At 52.2% G+C, this 16,313-nt stretch overlaps 1 protein-coding gene across 1 annotated transcript in view; it reads left to right on the top strand.

Moving 5' to 3' along the window:
- The window catches only part of ZNF423 (zinc finger protein 423), a 266,220-nt gene that overhangs the window by 51,909 nt on the left and 197,998 nt on the right, over positions 1-16,313 (top strand). The window lies entirely within an intron of this gene.

The following is a 16,313-nucleotide window of genomic DNA, read 5'->3' as shown; positions in this document are numbered from 1 at the left end:
TTTTTTTTTCCTTTCTGTCTCCGGGGCTAGAGTGTAGTGGTGTCGTCATAGCTCACTGTAGCCTCCAAATCCTGGGCTCAAACAATCCTCCTGCCTCATCCTCCAGTAGCTGGGACTATAGGAATGTATTACTACGCCTGGCTAGTTTTTCTGTTTTTAGTGGAGACGGAGTCTCACTCTTGCTCAGGCTGATTTTGAACAACTAAGCTCAGGGATCCACCTGCCTCAGCCTCCCAGAGTGCTGTGTAGGTGTGAGCCACTGCACCTGGCCTTGTTCTTTAAAACGGCTTCTGCAGAGTGACCACCCTGACTCTGTGTCTTTCTGTGGCGGTTGGCTGGGGACCTGGCAGGTTGGGGCAGGGTTTGGCTGCGAGTATCTAGGAGAGTTAGTTGTGAAGTTTGGAGATTTTGGGGGTGGGCCGGTGCTCACCATGGAAGGGAAACCTCACAGTGGAACAGCTGTGATGGGTTCATGAGGGAGCCCCCCCCCCCACCTGGGGCCTGAGCCCTAAAGCTCCCTCACTTCTGGTTGGGAGGCTGAGAAGGCATCTTCTCTGTTGCCCCTCAGCAGGGTGGCACTACCAGCCAGTAAGTGGCTGAAGTACACGGGCACTTCGGGGCTGCAGACAGCCCCGCCATCTCCTTACGCCACACCCCACCTGTCCCCAAGCAGATGCCAACGTTAAACCCATAAGGTTAAAACACAAAATGAAACAAGCAATCCCGTCCTCTCTGTTTATTCTCAGCCCCCAACAACTGTTTGATTTTTGATTGTTTCTCTCCAGCCCCGGCCCACGGATAACAAATATTTAAACACTTGAAGTTGTCAACACATACCCTTTTATATGCTGAATCTGTCACTTCACATTTTCTGAAGGGATTCCCAATATTACATAGTCATCACCTTTTTTTTTTTTTTTTTGATGCACGTCACTTTTAACTGGGCATGCTCAAGGGGAGACAGCTTGAGTTGCTGGAACTGGGTCCCTATCCTCTGCACATATTGAGTTCAGACGTAATGCCAGCAGATGAGGATTTTTGCATCAGCGCAGATAAAGGCTGCATTGGGAACGTGAGGGGCTTGCCATGCCTAACGGAGACATTGTCAGGAAATGGCGGAGGCTTGGGTTGCTGTCGGAACTGCCGAGGATAGGAAGTCCCCATCAATCCAGGGGACTGAATCTCACTGATTCTGACACTGTTGGGACAGGGAGTGAGCTGAAGTTTACTTTGATATGATTTGTGAAGTGTTGGTCAATCAAGCTTACGCTCTCTAAGCCAGTGATTTTCAGCCGGTGTGTTGTGGTACCCTGGTGTGCCGGGACAGGACCTTAGGTATGCCTCGAAAAATTTAAAGATCATTCATTAAATTATTTTTTAAAGAAGTTCAAATCACTGTAAGTATATTCTTTTTCACTCTTTTTTGGATCAACATAATTTTAAGTGTGCCGTAGAAGTTTAACTACAGGTTGACGTGTGCAATGAGATAAAGAAAGTTGAAAAACACGGGTCTAGACTGTGGCGAGGGGTGTTTGTCACCCTCTTCCAGGAGCCAGGAGGACTTCATTGGCAAGCATCTCTGGGAACAGCCTGCGCAGCACAGAAGCAGGTGCCAGAGAACTGATGCCCCCCAGGCCGAGCCCAGTGTTTGAGGTGCTCACTGACGCTGTCATGGGCCTGTCCTCTGAATGTGGATGGGACGCTGAGCACTTCCTGCTGCAGGTACTGCCTTCTGAGGAGATTCTGATTTACACTGGCCACTGCTGAGCTGACGTGGCTGACCGATGAGGGTGTGTGAGTGATGCCCTCCGTGGGTTGTCAGCAGCGGTCTGCACTGTGCTGGTCCTGGCACGTGCTTGTCCACATCCCTGGGATATGAGCGCTTGACAGTTTTTGAGAGGGGGTCCCTGGCCTTTTTGCTAAAGGGACTGTTGGCATGATTTAATTTCTTGTAGGTAGACAATGGGGTCTCTATGGGGAGACTGAGGCGTCTAACTCTGGGCCCCGGCACTTGCTCCCTGGAATCGAATTTGCCTTTTGGACCAGTTGGGAGCTGAGTGTGAGTGTCTCCCCTTCAGCTACCTGGTCCCTGATCTTTCACTCAGGACAGTCTCCTGGGGGGCAGCTCTGAAGCAGAGGAGGTTTGTGTGGCCCTGCAGGGCCAGCAGTCTAGTGCTAGGGCACATGTGCAAGCAGGTGCCACCTTTCTCGTGCTGCAGGGAAGGCTATTGTCCTGCCGTTCTTCATGTGTTTGGGGCTAACTTCCTGCAAAGCACTGTGGGACCCTGTCTGGACGGCCTGTAGCCCACCTGATTGCTCTCTCTGTAGCCCCCATGCCGGCCAGGGCACTCATTCCTTTCTGTAATTATTCTGTAATTGTCTTTAACCTGATTTTCATCCCTCTCCTTCCCCACCGTGAAACTTCATGAGAACAACAGCCATGCCTGTTTTCTCCCTGTTGTGTTCTAGCCTGGCGCCTGGCACACAGTGGTGCTTAATACATGTACGTTGCATGAACGAGCCTGGTGAGTGAGTCTTTACACCAGTCCCTGCAGGGAGATGCTGTTCTTCTCATCCTCATTTTACGCACTGGCAGCGGAGGCTCAGAGAGTGAGAGGATCTTGCTCAAGGTCACAGAGCTTGTAAGTGGAGACAAGAGTCAGGGTCTGAGCAGGGTGTGTGCACTGGGAACGTGGATTTGGGACTGAGCCATTTCAAACTAAACTCCAGACATGGCTTTTTTGAACACTCGACTTAAAAATAACAACAACAACAAGAGGGGGACATTTTTTCAAATAGCAACAACAAAACATGTCCCTCGTGGGTTAATTTTGCTGCTGTCCCTTCCTGGGGATTGGAACCGAGGAGTATTTCCCCAGCCCCTTCTGAAAGGCAGGACTCTCCTTCTCTGGCAGAGGTGAAGTGCTGCTGTATAGAAAGCCAAGTGGAAAGTTAATTACACCCTGGTTCTTTCAGCTGTGGCCAGAGTGACCTGTGGGCCCCAATTGCAGGGCTGGGCTGCGTGGAGGCTGGCACCTTTCCTGGCCTCGCTCCTGTCTGCCTGCTGACCAGAGTGGCCTTTGTGTGTTGCACCTTTCTTGTTCCACCAGCATCGGGGCTCCCGACCTTCCTGGCTTGTGGTGCCCCTCCTACTAGCTCCATTTGGGCAGTGCGGTGTGGGGTGGGGCCAGCCGCTTGGCAGGTGCACCCAAATACATCGGCACAGGCCCAAGTTGCTTCTGCCCGCGGGAGTGCATGGTGCCTTGGTGTCACCTGATGACGTGGTGCAAAAGGCCGGGGGGCTTGAGCGCAATTAACGTCCCCCCACGAAGAGCTTTCCTACAGGCAAACTGCTTCCAGTTAGAAAACACAGACCAAGACCCTGTCCCCTCATGCCAGCCACAAAATGTGTAAAAACCAGGGAACAAGCCCAGTAAGAAACATTCACATGTATGGAGATGACAAAAAAGCAGAATCAACTAGGTGGGGGTACGGTGAGGGGACAAAAGAAACTTCATTAAATGGAAAGGCCGTCCGGGTTTTGGGTGGGAAGATTCAGTATCATAAATATGTGAGTTTTCCCTAAATGAACCCATTATCTTAAGTTAGCCAAGGAAAGTAGCAGGAGGATTGATTTAGAAAGGGATGGGCTGGATCCAAAGTTCATAAGAGAAAGTGGATAAGCAAGGGCGGGAAGGAATATTCTGGAAAAGGAATGGTGTCTGGGGAAAGTAGCCAGATCAGCTGGACATCGAGCGTGTGAGAAACGTGTCCTTGACCATCACTGGGGCAGATTGGGCTGGGCTGAGGACGACAGGGGTAGCCATCCTGAGAAAAGGACTGGATCCTTCCCTCATGTTAACGCTGAAGCAAATCCCACAGGGATCAGAAATCTAAACAGAGAAGGAAAACTTAAAATACTAAAGGAAAACACAGAGTTAAAATTTTGTTTTAATTTAATGGTATCAGAGTAAGGAAGGCCTCTCTAAATATAACCCCTAAACCCAGAAGCCATAAAATAAAACACCAAAGCATTCAACGCCATAAAAATAATTCTGCATTGCAAAAACCACAATAAATCAAGCCATAGACACACATCACGGGCAAACGATATTTTCCTTAATGTGTAAGGAGCTCCTGCAAATGCCAAGAAAATAGCCAATAAATCACCAGAAAAACGGGCACAGGCTGGGCCGAGGCTCGGCCGAGCTGGCTGGGGATGCCTGCCCCCCTCCCCCAAGGTCAGCACCCTTCTGACTGGTTGGTGCCACCCTAGTGGTTAGATATTTTGAATATCTCCCGTGTGCAAAGGACAGAAATGGAACCAGAAAAAGAAATGCTATGAGATCTTAAGCATTTAAAAAGATTCAGAACCCCATTTATAATAAGGGAATTGTAAATTTGAACCACGGGGAAATACCATGGCAAAGACCAGTGAGTTTGACAACACCATATCACTGGTGAGGGTCAGTAGCTAGAACACATAGTAGGTAATCAAGAAATGTTTGATCTTGTCCTTAGGAAGGCTGCACCCCTTCTGCAAGGCAGGGAAGTGTCTGCAATAGGAAAGTGAAAACGCCACAGACAGGTGCTTTGGGACGGGAGACATCAGAAACACCACTTCAAAGCTCTGTGTTCCATGCATGCACATAGTAGGTCTTCAGTTAGCGTCTGATCAGGGGGAGGTTTAGAGATGAAAGAGATGGTTCATTCTTGCAGCAACTGTTTATTTAGTATGTACCATGAGCTGGGACCCTTCAGCACTCAGAAGCGAAGGCTGTTACGGAAGGCAACTCAGTAGAGAAGGTGTTTGCTTCACAAATGAATTCTTGGACTTGCAGAAGTGCCAGGGGTGATCTTTAAACAGCTTTTTTTATCTAGAACAGTGATTTTCAAGTGGCATGCCGCGGCACACTGGTGTGCCATGAGAGGATCCCAGGTGTGCCACGAAAATTTTTAAGGATCATTAAAAATCATTATTTTTGAAAGAAATTCCAAGCACAGTAAGTTTATTCTTTTTTTTTACTTCTTTTTGATCAACATAATTTAATTGTGCTGCGGAAGTTTAACTATGGATTCAAGTGTGCTGTAAGATAAAGGGTGAAAAGCCCTGGTCTAGAACCCTTTAATAGGAATTTCAACGTATAGGGAGCTTGTTCCCCACAACTCTCCTGCAAGATGCTGAGAGTGTGTGTGGACGTGGAGGGGCAGGGTGGGCCCCTGGGTCAGTCTGGGTCTGTGGCTGGGAGAGTGCCGAGACCTTCCCTCCATGGCCTGTCTGCCCACCTGACTTCCCCAGTGGGAGGCGGAAGCCTGCAGGCTGTGGGAACTGTGAGTCTGGGTCCAGGCGTTTCCTGCAGGTTGCAGACCTTTCTGTTCAACCCCCTGTGAAGCCTGCAGGGTTATAGAACCCCCTGCCTTGCCTCAGTTACATAGTGCAGAGGTGACCAAATAGAATTCTAATGTAACCTTGTGTCTCTGTGTATGTCTTGAGGTTTCTGACGACTCTCCAAAGTGGACAGAGATTTTTGCTTCTTCCCCACCGAGCCAGCTTGAGCACCGTGATGGTTTTCTGAATTATTGAGCTTCTTGGGTTCTCTGGTGTCCGGGGGTGGGCCTGAGTGGATCTAGTGTGGTGCCCACATCGTGAGTCTCTGCTGCAGACGCCTCTTGGGGGAACCTTGGTGACTAGATCTCAGAGGTGGTCCCGGGGCTGAGGTGGGTGGGGCTGCTCCTCCTCGGCTCAGCCCTGGTTTCTGTTTCTGCTCTTGGCACCAGCCCAAGCTTCCCTTGGCTCCCTGCTATTGGACTGAGGGTGTACACCAAGCAGGACCTTGAGGCCCACGGAGGACAGAAAAATTCCAAGCCAGCCATCAGGCCTGCAGGCTGGTTGCATATGTATTCCTGGTGTGGTCTGGGTCCACCCTGCTGCAGTCCATTTCCTCTTGGAAGTTTCCAGAAGATGCATGTCAGCAAGTAGTGATCCATACGTCCCATGTGCCTCTGTGAGACAGACAGAGAGAGAGAGAGAGATGTCACTCATTCCTGTCAACATGGGATGTATAACCTAGCTGAAGATGACATTTCCGTGACCTGTGGTTGCCCCATGTCATAGGTCCTCAGTTAATATGCTGTTTAATAACTTGACTGAAATTGACAGGCAGGAAAAAAGACATTCATTGGCTGAAGGAACTGAGAAACAGTTGCTGAAAGAATGAACCATCTCTAAGGAAGGTTGACTCTAAGCATAGTCCTCCAGGGCCTGCAAGGACACTGCCTCAACTCTGTCTCTGCAAACCCCACAGGATGCATTGGCACATGAGTCCCCGACCCTTCCAGGCTCCCACCCTCTTGACCCACTCATGACAGTAGGAAGAGCAGCCTCTTCTTGGCCAGGGTAGAAGTCCTTAGATGGCTCGTAGTGGAACAGCCAGAAAGGACGGAGGTGTACCTGTGACTGTCGCTGTGGCCGTGGTTGGGGGACAGGACCTTCATATTGGCAAGTTGCACGGTTAGGGGGAGTCTGGGCAGCTCCACACAGACCACTGTGATTGAGAGCTGGGGAGGGCGCTCCCCAGATGGTGGCCAGGGAGCACAAACACTTTCGCCAGGAGGCAGGAGTTACATGCAGACACATGGGAGGCTGTGGCGTGCCGGATGATTGGGTTTCGATTGCCACGTCCATTTGCTTTGCTTTTGTGCATCGAGTCAGTTAATCTTAGAATTTTAGGGATGCAGAGTCTTTCCCAGCCTCAACCTCAAACAGCTTTGGGGCTGAGGAACCGCAGCCAGGACCCTGACGAGGACGGGTTCCTTAGTGAGTTAGGACTGGTGCAAGGTCACATAGGAGGTGGTGACTTAGTCTGGTGATTCCTAGGAGGCGTGCAGACCTCTGACCTGCTGGGTGCCCATGTGTCCTCTGATAGGAGGTGGCCGTGTGCAGCTCCTGCTGGCTCCCCCGTGTTCCCCAGGTACGCCTGGGTTGGGCCCTGCCTCCGTGATGTCTCTGGACTCACAAGCCTCACGCCATTTGGATCAGTGCTCTTCCTTGCTTCTTTTGAAGGAGTGACTTTGACCCTTGAGTTGTAACAAACTTAGTACAATTTGTGCCCCGACCTCACGTGTCCCTCAGGCCCCTCCAAACCTCAACCCCTTGGTCCTTTGGGGCAGTTCTTAGGGTGGGGATGCGTGAAGCCCCCACAGCGTCCACCAGCAGCTGGGCTCCCATGACACTGTGTCCAGGCCCTGGACCAGGCTGGAGAGAGGCCACTGGGGTAGTCTGGTCCTTGCGTCTGAATGGCTCTGGTGCCCGAATGGGGTTGCAGGGTGGCTCTAAAATCAGTCTGCTGTGTGACCCCCTCCTGACATCGTGGGAAACCCAGTGTTACCAGAAAACCACATTACTCGCCATCAGCTGGAGGGGGACAGAGAGGCACCTGCATCCTCCCAAACAGCAATAATGAGGAATTGCATTCTGTAGGTAATCCACTGATAGGTGTCCTCCCTCAGTGGCCCCTCACTCCACCCAGCTCACCCAGGGCCTGTCCCGTCATAGCTCTTCCTTCCCCATCAAGAGCACTTTTTCGGCTCAGCGCCTATAGCTCAACCGGCTAAGGCGCCAGCCACGTACACCTAAGGTGGCGGGTTCGAATCCCCAGCCCGGACCCGCCAAACAACAATGACGGCTGCAACCAAAAAATAGCCGGGCGTTGTGGCGGGCGCCTGTGGTCCCAGCTACTTGGGAGGCGGAGGCAGGAGACTCGCTTGAGCCCAGGAGTTGGAGGTTGCTGTGAGCTGTAATGCCATGGCACTCTACCCAGGGGGACAGCTTGAGGCTCTGTCTCAAAAAAAAAAAAGAAAAAAGAGCACTTTTTCATCAGGCCAGCAGGCCGTGCCCCTCCTGTCCCCTGTCCCACCCAGGGCAGGGTAAACCGAGGCCACAGCCCTGCAGAGAGGCCTTGTTGCTTTCCTCCTCGAGGTCCTGGCACTAATTCTGGATGCTGCTGGATATAAAGATCTGAAAATTGTGTTCCCCGAGTAATCAATCTCAGCGCTACCAGTTTGAGGTTTGAAAGAGGTTTGAGAAATGCCTGTAGGTGAAGATAGGAATAGCTGCCAGCTGGGATCCTGACCTGATTTTGGGGTAAAAGAGACAAATAGAGGGGCGTTCCGTGACAGTCCTTTGTTACCACGTGCTGTGGTCTGAATGTTTGTGTCTCTCCAAAAAATTTTTAGGTTTGAAATCTCATCCCCGGAGTGATAATATTAAGAGGTGGGGCCCTTTAGGAGGTGAGGAGGTCAGGAGAGCTCCGGAATAACGGAGTGAGTGCTGTCGTAAAAGGGGCCTCAGAGAGCTGCCTGAGCTTCCGTCAGATACAGTGAGAAGGTGCCGAATGGGCCCCCACCAGACTCACGGTCTGTCCTCCCCTGATCTTGGGCTTCCTGGCCTCCGGAATGGCGAGCGCTAAATGTTTGCTGTGCATAAGCCGCCCAGTTCATGGCACCTTTGTTCCAGCAGCCTGACCGGATTTAAGTTGTAGCTGGAAACCTGGTGATCTCTTCCTGCACCCTTTAGTCCACAATTTCAAAGGAACATACAAATTGAGCGATTGAGGGAGAAGTGTATTTCTTAGAATCATAACATCCCCTGCTAGGTATGTATTCTTTCACAGAATCATTTTTTAAAGAAGCATCTTCTGTATGCTAGGAATCATTTATTTATTCTAGGTGCTGGGGATGTGGTAGGGAGCCAAACCATCGTCTGGTTTCTGCCCTCATGGCGCCTATGTTTCATACACCAGGCCCCCTGCTGGCTTTGACCAGGACATTCTGAAACTGACTCTTGTGAGCTGGTCAGTCCCTACCCTCTGCGGTGTTGTGTGCTGACCGTGGCCCACATGAGCAGGGTGTGAGTACAGGGCAGGAGCTGTTCGCTGCTAAAGCACAGTCCTGCTCTGAGGCCGTGTCTGTTCCTCGTGTGCTGGAGGACAGAGGGGGAGGCCTCAGAGTCCTGCGTGCACGTTGGGATGTTAGCGTTACCTGGTGGCCAGTGTTGGCACACTAACTCCCTTAACCGGCTTGAATCATGTAGGACAATTTATTGGCTCACGTAGATAGAAATTCTAGGTGCAGGACCCAGGCTGCCTGCGTCCCTGGCTCTGATGAGCGAGTGCCATGTTGGCTTGGGTTCAGGCCAAGTCAGGTGCTCTGAGCAGTAGACCCAGAGATGTTTCCAGAGGAAATCAGGATGTTGCCAGCAAAGGAAGGGGGATGAAGAGCAGAGAGAGAGAAGGAGCGAGGGGTGGGGTCTTGGTGTGTGCCACACCTTTTGGGGGCAAGACACGATTGTAAGAGGGTCTTTACCTAACAAATGCAATCAGTGTAACCTGGTTTCTTGTACCCCCAATGAATCCCCAACAACAAATTAAAAAAAAAAAATATATATATATATAGAAGGGGGATGGATGGTGGCAGGCAGAAACCACCCAAAAAGGGAAGAAACTGGGGCCATTGAACCCAGAATAGCATTGAAGATCTCATAGCAGGCGACCTGGCCAGCCCCAGCAGTTTGGGGTTGCCCAGTGCTCTGATAGTGAATGATGGTTTGTTTTAGTGGTTGCTATTTTTACTTTTGCCTCCGGGTAAGATGTACTCATAGAGTGAGCTGCCCAGTAGGAGCTGTGTGCTAGAGGGGTGGTGGGGGTGAGACCCTTTGACCCCTCTCTCCATGAATCTTGGTACTCCAAGGGACAAGATCAACACCAATTCCAGAAGCCAGAGGAACACGGTTTCTAGTCTGTTTGGTGAGAGCCTGAGAAGGACACTGGGTGGGCACGTGGGGTGTGGAGGGTGGTGGAGGCCGAGGGGTTGGCACGGCTGGTTTCCAGCTTTCTCCAGACCCTGAGATCCTGTGCTTGGCATCCCTACAATGACACCCTAATGCAGAAAAATAAAGAACATCCCCAAACAAAATGAGAAACCAACCAAATTTATCTCCTGCTGACTGGGGCCTGCAGTTCAGGGAGAGCAGCCAGCAGGGGATCAGCGGCCATGTGGGCTCCATTGCTCCGCTCTGCTGCCTCCCACCCTGACCCCATGGGCCTGGTGGCTTGCGAGGAGAGGAGGAGAACTGCTGGTGTCGCAGCAAAGCCTGGGGGCTGCGGGGAGGCGGGGGCCTCGGAACAGGAAAAGAGCAAGGAAATCTGAACGTAGCTCTGGCAGGGGTCTGAAGGGAAGCGTGCCTGTCGGTGGATGTTTGGCAGTGTCTTTGAACGCTCCGTGTGCCAGCTCGGGGGAAACGTACAGGGGATTATAAAATGCTTCATTTTGTGTTAAACAGTCTTATTTTGGAGCCGATGGGCTAGGATTTGGCTGCTTTTGGAGAAGACATCATGGCTCTAGGTGTTTGGGCAGACTGAGGCCCTGCAGGTGGGGGATGCATACTGGCTTGGGAGTGCCCTCTCAGGTCCCCACGCCACCCCACCACCTTGAATGCAGGAAGCCTTGGGTGGTCAGCTGAGCCTGTGGGTGCTGGTGAGTGATGCAGGTGAGGAGATGAAGCCCGCGGGGGCTGCTGTGGCCCCTCTGAGGCTGGGCCGAGGGGCAGGTGATAGGGAAACCAGGGAGGAGAGGTGGCTGGCGCCTGCCTGTGGCAGCCCAGGCCTTCCTCAGTGGCTGTTCTTTGCTGGTCTCCTGGTGGTGGCTTACAGCTGACCCTGCATTGCCCACTGCACCTGGGCTGAGTCTCTGTGGTCTGTCCTGCTCCCACTCGGTCCTCCCCTGGAGCCTCGGGCAGACCGGGCCTGTTCTCACCACAGGGCCTTTGCCCGCCCTTGCTCTGTCTCCTGGTCGTTCTTTGAGGTTTTCCTAGTGATTGCTCCTTCCCTGCCTTTGGGCTTCAGCTCCCAGGTCAGCTCCTCAGCATGGTGGTCTTCAATGACACCCTCACGCGTGCCCCCAAAGCCACTCCCCTCATATCCGTCAAATCCTACGGTTTGATGTGGTCCGTGGGAGTAGGGTGATTTGAAACGATCTTTTGAGTTGCTTTTGGTTTATCGTCCCTGCTGCTGTAGGGTGGCCCTCGTGACAATAGTGTGCTGCTCTGTCTCCCTTACCCCTGCACCCGTCTCTGGCCTTGCAGAGGGCCCAGCACATAGTAGGTGCTCAGGAAATACGTATTGAATGATTTGTTGGGAGTGGCCTGGTGGTGCTGAATTGCTCCACTTGTCACTCCCCTGGGGGACAAGAGAACAAGGAATTCCGGTGGTTGGACAGTTTCCTCTGGCCTGGAGAAAAGCCTCCTCTCCCTCAAACTGCACCAAACCTCCCTTCTTACCCCGGGAACTGCCCTTCCCACTTGCTTCCTGGGGCTAGCCCAGGGACCATGGGATAAACCTGAGGGTGCATCACTCTTCAGTGGTTGGGGACGTTTTGTATTTCGGACCTGTTCTTTTACAGTCCCTGCTATGTGCCAGGTCCTGGCTAGGTGTTGAGATAGAGCAGTGACCTAAGTAGACACGATCCCTGTGCTGGAGGGGGGCAGGTCATAAAGATGTAAGTGAGTGAGTGCTTAGTGGCAGGCTGGGCTGTGCAGGGTGTGCTGGGCCTCTGCCCCCGGGTCTGCTGGGAGCAGGGGAAGACGCTGAGACCCTGGGGGATGGGGCTTGGGGGTCCCCAGTGGAGTGGCGAGTAAGAGGCTCTGAGTTGGCTTCAGAAGCAGCCGCATCTGCTGGGTCTGCTGGCACCCCTTTCCTCTACCAGCCTGCCTTGCCTGACTTGTTTTCTCCCTGGGAGGCCTGACAGAGTTGCAAGGAGGAGTGAAGCTGGATCCCAGAGGGTGGGAGGGGGACACCCTGGCGGTGGTGGTGGGGTCTCAGAGAGCTCTGCTGTCTGGCCACATTCTCTGGACCACATGCCTGACACCTGACTGTTCCTCCCACGCCATTCTCATGGATGCCATCCTTCCATGGCTTCCTCCCATGGCTTTTTATCACCGTCTCAACAAACACTTTGCAAACGTATTTACTCAAAAATTGTTTAAAGGATACCCCCTTAGCCAGTGTCCCCACAGAAAACAGATGGTGCGGTCAAATAGGGAAATTGAGGAGCATTTAATAAAGGGCCCATTTACAGAGCTGGGCAGGGACAGGGGAGCCCCCTGAGGGATGGGGGAACATCTTGAGAACCCAGTAGGCAAGAGGAGGTGCCTTTGGCAGCCTGGAGAACATCTGTAGGGAAGGCTGCCCCAAAGAGAGCCTCTCCCCTCCCCATCCTCCATCTCCATAGGGGATACAGAGCTGCGGACAGAATGGGGGTGAATCTGGAGGGGCCAGGGGCAAACATGCTGTGCACCCCACCCCTGCTCCCCAGGCTCACTTGGCTCTTGCCGAGGAAGAGATGCTTAGAAGTCAAATTTTGGAGTTCAAGAGCAATTTATAGAAGGGGAAGTTTGCCGTGTGGGTTGGTTTGCGGGGGGAGCTGCACTGTTGCTCTAGGGATTTGGGGCTTTGTCACTTTGCTGTGAGGTTTTGGTTTTTGGTGGTCCCTTTCTCTGAGACAGGCTAATCGTTAGTGATTGGTCTAGGGCTACGAGGCCACAGATTATGGGAACAGAGGAGCAAATCTGTTAGAGGCAAGGCTTGGCTCCTGGCAGGTGGAGCTGTTACAGTGGAGGGCTGAGTGGCCCAAAGTTTATTTGCATAAGCAGAGATGTTGTTCTGATTAACAACATTTCCTGCCTCAATGCTGGAGAAACTGGCCACACAGGCCCTCTGTGGCCATCCACCCCTTGACGGCATCCTGCTGTCTGTGGCTTCACAGGGACAATGGCAGTGGAGAAGTCAAGGACAAGCTGGAAGGTCAAGGACGCGTCCGCGGAGCCTCTTTGTTCATTATGTATTTCTATTGCACGTGGTTTCCATTTGCCGAGTGCGCCGCTCCGGGGACCCCCAGAGGATAAGACAAGGGAACCTATGCTCTGAGCACCAAAGCTATTTTTATTTGTGCGCAGGGCAAGGTGAGGTGGAGGCTGCAGGCCGAGGTTCAGCCGTCCCCGACATACAGAATTGGATATTAAGGTGGAATTAGAAGCTTGAGTCCGTGGAGGTCCCTGGTGGGGGATGCATTCCGGATGGCATTATGACTCTCCAGACTGCTTTTGCAGAGAGCAGCGCGGGCAGGCGAAGGAGCCGTTCTGGGGGCCAACTCTAAGCCCCCCAACTAGCCCTGATGGTAGACTGTGAATTGTCTCCCCAAATCAAATTCTCTTGCTGTTGTTTCTTTCTTCTGATGACACTCTCCCCGCTGGACATTCTTCAGAGCCTCCTCTTCACAAAGCTTTGCCGTGTCCTGGTTGCCTCCCCACCTGCGCCCACCCCCGGTCAGCCCCGGGGAGGGGGGACCCTGTGTCCTCTGTGACTCACACACAGGTCCTGCCTTCCTCTCCAAGTGAGGTGCAGAGGACGTGTTCAGTCATCATTTAAAAAAAGTCAGATGCCATTAGATAGCACAGTAACACATAAAGTATTGTATTTGTGGGAAATTTCAAAGGCTACAGTGAGGCTTTGTCCTGCCTCCACCCACAGGTTAATTGCTGTCTCCTTCTCCTGCAAATTTACATAATACCATATTTCATAGATGCTGAGACGCACTGGAACATCTCTGGAAGTGAGACGCATCTTAGCAGTTAGTGGCTTGTCATGGTTTAACTGGCTGTGGTTTTCGTGTTTCTTTTTTAGCGCTATATAAAATACTGGTGTGTTTTACAATCCACGGTATCTTGCATTCGATGAAAAATAGTGTTATGTGTATCCATAGAAACTATGTTGTATTGATTTTTGATTAAAAAAATAAATGCTACTGTATTGGATCTATCATTCTGCAGCCTGCTTTTTTTCATTTCATACCACGCCTTGAAGAGATTTTCACCTGTGTACAGGTTTTCTTTTCTTACTAAGTGCTGTGGTTTACGCAGCCGGTCTCCTGGGGATGGGCATTGAGCTTGTTCCCAATTGTTTGCTGTAGTAAACATTCTTGTACCCGTCTCCCCGTAGAAGCTCTTTTTTCCGTGGTTAGTACTGAGAAGGGTCACTGTTGGGCCCTGCCTTTTGTCCCTTCTCTTTCATTCCATCCATCCTGTCCCATCTGGTTTTTTGCTTATTTGGTTTTTGAGACAGAGTCTAATTCTGTTGACCCAGGTAGAGTGCTGTGGTGTCATAGCTCAGACTCCTGGCCTCAAGTGATCCTCCTGCCTCGGACTCCTAAGTAGCTGCGACTACAGCTGGCTAATTTTTCTATTTTTGGTAGAGATGGGGTCTCACTCTTCTAATGCCTGGCTAATTTTTCTATTTTTGGTAGAGATGGGGTCTCACTCTTCTTTGGGTGGGCCTCAAACTCCTGGCTCAAGGGATCTACCTGCCTCGGCCTCCCAGAGTGCTGGGATTACCGGTGTGAGTCACTGCACCCAACCTTCATCTCACCCATTTTCACCCCACCCCCTTCCACAGTCATTCCCTAGTACTTATTTGGTGTTAGGTACGGTCCTAGGCAAGTTCAGGGGCTTGTGGGGACTGTAGACAGCAACCAGAACTTGCCTCCCAGCAGCCTGTGGTCTGGTAACACAGGGAGGCTTGGAATGAGAAGTGGACCAGAGCCCCGGAGTGTCACCAAGTCAAGCGTAGGGGGAGACGTGTGTCTGGGCCTGGTTCTTAGAGGGCGTCTCAGCTCGTATGGGATACTCCTTCTGGGTCCTCTCCGGCTGGTCAGCCCCTCAGCAATAACACAAACGGTCCCTTTGTACTGCCTGATGTTGCCCCTTAGATGTGGGGCACCAGTGGAATTCTTCCCCAGGGGGTGCCTGAAGGCTGGGCACCTGTTTGGGTTGTTACGGTAAGAAAGGTGGTTCCCTTTCTCATTCTCCTTCCATTGAGGAAGGAGCAGCTTGCATGCTTGTAGCACTGGGCCACTCTACACGGGGGGGCTGTGCCATCTCTCAGCAGATGTGGGGCAGTGGGGCAGGGGACGGGGGAGCAGTTCTCCCCAACCCTGCCTGGCGATTTTTGAGCAGAAAGTGCCAGGTTTGCCCTGCTGTGGCGCCAGGCAGTGCTTCTCAAACCTTTAAGCCCTTGGGATCACTCAGAACTGTGTGGAAGTGCGGGTTCTGATTCAGCAGACCTGGGGCTGGCGCAGGCTCTGCGTTTCTCATGAGCTCCCAGAGGATGTAGCAAGGACTTTGAACCAGAAGCAAGCTGTGGAGGGAGAGGGGACCTGGGAGTGTCGGAGGAGAGTTTTGCTGGGAGCTGGGGATTTCTAGGGGCCAAAGCTGGACACATGTGGCACCTCACTTCTTCAGACTAAAGATGATTTTCTTTGCCCCTTTGGTTCACCTGCTCTCCAGCAGTTGTGTGCAAATAGAGGGGGAGTTTGTTGAGTGAGTTTTCAGTTGACAGATTGGTGTTAGCGTCTCCGACAGCAGGTGGTACTTAGAGTGGGGGTGATTCTTCCTTCTGAGTGACTGTCCCTTGCTTGGCAGGACATTCAGTCCCTCTGGCCTTGCCCATTACATGCCAGTAGCGACCGTCCTGATTACTGTGCCTTAGTCCACTTTAGTTGCTGTAACAAAATACCTTAGGCTGGGTAATTTATAAACAACAGAAATTCATTGCTCACAATTTTGGAGGAACTCGAAGATTGAGGCGCCAGATTTAGTGTCTGGTGAGGGCCTGTTCCTCACAGATGGTGGCAGAGGGGCGGAGGGGCTGACTGCTTCCTTAGGGGTCTTGTAGGACACTGATCCCGTTCTTGAGGGTGGAACTCTCATGACCCGATCACCTCCCAGAGGCCCCACCTCTTAATACCATTACCTTGGGAGTGAGGCTTCAACATACGAATTTTGGGGGAACATAAACATTCAGACCACAGGGCAGTGCTGCCCCTGGTTAGAGCCATCAAGGTAGATGGGGCTCTGGTTGAGGGCAGGGGCCATGACCTGGTCTTCCTGTCCTCAGCAGCTGTCACTGTGCCTGGTATGTAAAAGAAGTTAGCCTCTTGGGCACTAAGAGGGTGCCCTTTCTGATAACCTCTGCTTCAGGGAGAAGTCATAGTCACATGCCTCTGCGGTACATAGCATAGCAGGGTGGCATCTGTGAGGACAGCACCATCCTGACCTGGGGATGGTGGGGGGAGGCAGGGTGTGATGGTGCGTCCTGACCTGGGGATGGTGGGGGGAGGCAGGACAGCACCATCCTGACCCGGGGATGGTGGGGGGAGGCAGGGCGTGATGGTGCGTCCTGACCTGGGGATGGTGGGGGGAGGCA

This window comes from Otolemur garnettii, unplaced genomic scaffold (assembly GCF_000181295.1).
Source record: "Otolemur garnettii isolate 467f Iridium unplaced genomic scaffold, OtoGar3 scaffold00058, whole genome shotgun sequence".
Lineage (NCBI taxonomy): Eukaryota > Metazoa > Chordata > Mammalia > Primates > Galagidae > Otolemur > Otolemur garnettii.
This window is presented reverse-complemented; position numbering and strand designations above follow the sequence as displayed.